The 3,517-nt window shown below is 34.0% G+C and overlaps 1 non-coding gene across 1 annotated transcript; it reads left to right on the forward strand.

Annotated features, from left to right (window-relative positions):
* The first annotated feature begins 1,402 nt into the window (after window positions 1-1,402).
* Window positions 1,403-1,510, forward strand: LOC148562214 (small nucleolar RNA R71). Its single transcript, XR_015886816.1, has one exon. It is a non-coding gene; the product is annotated as a small nucleolar RNA R71 (small nucleolar RNA).
* The last annotated feature ends 2,007 nt before the right edge of the window (window positions 1,511-3,517 follow it).

The raw sequence follows: 3,517 nt of genomic DNA on the forward strand, positions 1-3,517 counted from the left end.
TTCCAAGGATGATGGATTCATCCTCATCCTTCCCAGTGTCTAGGATTATGAAGTCAGCAGGGATGTAAAGGCCTTCAACCTTTACTAACAAGTCCTCTTCTAATCTATAAGCCTGTTTCATTGATTTGTCTGCCATCTCTAGTGAGATTCTTGTAGCTTATACCTCATAGATTCCCAGTTTCTCCATTACAGAGAGTGGCATTAAGTTTATGCCTGATCCCAGGTCACACAGAGCCTTCTCAAAGGTCATGGTGCCTATGTTAAAGGGAATTAGAAATTTACCAGGATCCGGTTTCTTTTGAGGTAAAGTGTGCTGAACCCAGATATTTAGTTCATCAATGAGAAATGGAGGCTCGTCCTCCCAAGTCTTATTACCAAATAGCTTGGCATTCAGCTTCATGATTGCTCCCAAATACTGGGCAGCTTGCCCTTGAACAATGTCTTCATCTTCTTCAGAAGATGAATAGTCATCAGAGCTCATGAATGGTAAAAGGAGGTTCAATGGAATCTCTATGGTCTCTAGATGAGCCTCAGATTCCTTTGGTTCCTCAAAGGGAAACTCCTTATTGGTCAGTGAACATCCCAGGAGGTCTTCCTCACTAGGATTCACGTCCTTCTCCTCCTTTCTGGGTTCGGCCACACCAAGTAAGGTTATGGCCTTGCACTCTCTTTTTGGATTCTCTTCTGTATTGCTTGGGAGCGTACTAGGAAGAGTTTCAGTGACTCTTTTACTCAGCTGGCCCACTTGTGCCTCCAAATTTCTAATGGAGGACCTTGTTTTGTTCATGAAACTTAGAGTGGCCTTAGATAGACCAGAGACTATATTTGCTAAGCTAGATGGATTCTGCTCAGAATTCTCTGTCTGTTGCTGAGAGGATGATGGAAAAGGCTTGCTATTGCTAAACCTGTTTCTTCCACCATTATTAAAGCCTTGTTGAGGTTTTTGTTGATCCTTCCATGAGAAATTTGGATGATTTCTCCATGAGGGATTATAGGTGTTTCCATAGGGTTCCCCCATGTAATTCACCTCTGCTATTGCAGGGTTCTCAGGATCATAAGCTTTTTCTTCAGAACATGCCTCTTTAGTACTGTTGGATGCAGCTTACAATCCATTCAGACTCTGAGAAATCATATTGACTTGCTGAGTCAATATTTTATTCTGAGCCAATATGGCATTCAGAGTATCAATTTCAAGAACTCCCTTCCTCTGAGGCGTCCCATTACTCACAGGATTCCTTTCAGAAGTGTACATGAACTGGTTATTTGCAACCATGTCAATGAATTCCTGAGCTTCTGCAGGCGTTTTCTTTAGGTGAATGGATCCACCTGCAGAATGGTCCAGTGACATCTTTGATAGTTCAGACAGACCATCATAGAATATATCCAGGATGGTCCATTCTGAAAGCATGTCAGAAGGACACTTTTTGGTCAGTTCCTTGTATCTCTCCCAAGCTTCATAGAGGGATTCACCTTCTCTCTGTTTAAAGGTTTGAACATCCACTCTAAGCTTGCTAAGCTTTTGAGGAGGAAAGAACTTGGCTAAGAAAGCCGTGACCAGCTTATCCCAAGAGTTCAGGCTATCTTTAGGTTGAGAGTCCAACCATATTCTAGCTCTGTCTCTTACAGCAAACGGGAGAAGCATAAGCCTGTAGACCTCAGGATCAACCCCATTGGTCTTAATAGTATCACAGATTTGCAAGAATTCAGTTAAGAATTGAAAAGGATCTTCTGATGGAAGTCCATGAAACTTGCATTCTGTTGCATCAGAGAAACTAATTGAGGCTTTAGCTCAAAATTGTTTGCTCCAATGGCAGGGATTGAGATGTTTCTTTCATGTAAGTTGGAATTTGGTACAGTGAAGTCACCAAGCATCTTTCTTGCATTGTTGTTGGGTTCGGCCATGTCTCCTTCTTTTTCGAAAAATTCTGTCAGATTTTCTCTAGAGAGTTGTGATTTAGCTTCCCTTAGCTTCCTCTTCAAAGTCCTTTCAGGTTCAGGATCAGCTTCAACAAGAATGTTCTTATCCTTGTTCCTGCTCATATGAAAAAGAAGAGAACAGAAAAGAAAATATGGAATCCTCTATGTCACAGTATAGAGATTCCTTATATGAGTGTGAGAAGAGAAGAATGGAAGAAGGAAAAGATAAGAATTCGAACACAGAGGAGAAGAGTGGGTTCGAATTTTTGAGTGAAAGAGGGGTGTTAGTAGATAAATAAATAAATAGAAGGAGATGAGAGAGGGAAGAATTCGAAAATTAAATAAACTAAAATAAAAATATTTTTGTTTTTAATTTAAAATTTGAAGTTAAAATTCGAAAGTTTTTTAAAAAGAAAAATGAAATTAAATTAAATTAGAATTTAAAATAAATAGTTAATTAAAAAGGAATTTTGAAAAAGAGGTTAGTGATTTTCGAAAATTGGAGAGAGAGAATTAGTTAGGTGGTTTTGAAAAAGATAAGAATCAAACAAGATAAGATTAATTGGAAAAAGATTTGAAAATCAATTTTGAAAAGAAAAGAGGTTAGAAAATATTTCGAAATTGATTTTGAAAAAGATGTGATTGACATTGAAAAATATATGATTGAAAATCATTTTGAGAAAGATTTGAATTGGAAATTAAAAAGATTTGATTTTGAAAATTGAAGTTGATTACTTGACTAACAAGAAACAAAAAGATATGATTTTAAAATTTAAAGATTGAACCTTTCTTACTAGGCAAGTAACAAACTCAAAAATTTTTTTGAATCAATCACATTAATTGTTAGTAAAGATTTTGAAAAATATGGAATAAAATAAGAAAAAGATTTTTAAAAATCAATTTGAATTTTCGAAAATATGAAAGAAAAATGAAAAAGATTTGATTTTTTTTAAAAAAAATTTGAAAAAGATAGAATTTTTAAATTGAAAATTTGATTTGACTCATAAGAAACAACTAAATTTTGAAAATTTTTTGAAAAATTCAACTCAAATATTCGAAATTTATGAGAAGAAAAAGGGAAAGATAATTTTTTTTAATTTTTAATGAGGAGAGAGAAAAACATAAAAATGATGTAAAACATAAAAATTCAAGATCAAAACACATGAGGCATGCAAGAACACTTTGAATGTCAAGATGAACACCAAGAACACTTTGAATGTCAAGATGAACACCAAGAACTTATTTTTGAAAATTTTTAATAAAAGAAAAACATGCAAGACACCAAACTTAGAAATTTTCAAACTTTAGACACTAACAATTTGAAAATGCATATGAAAAACAAGAAAAGACACAAAACATGAAAATGCAAAGATCAAACAAAGAAGATCATCAAGAACAACTTGAAGATTATGAAGAACACCATGCATGGGTTTTCGAAAATTTTAATGAAATTAAAAAGATGCAATTGACACCAAACTTAAAAATTGACACAAGACTCAAACAATAAAAATCAAATTATTTTTTTGATTTTACGATTTTATTAATTTTTTTGTATATTTTTCGTAAATTATTTTGAAAAAGAAAATAATGATTTCAAAAT

The sequence above is a fragment of the Arachis ipaensis genome, chromosome B6 (genome assembly GCF_059453495.1).
Source record: "Arachis ipaensis isolate K30076 ecotype BB chromosome B6, ASM5945349v1, whole genome shotgun sequence".
NCBI lineage: Eukaryota > Viridiplantae > Streptophyta > Magnoliopsida > Fabales > Fabaceae > Arachis > Arachis ipaensis.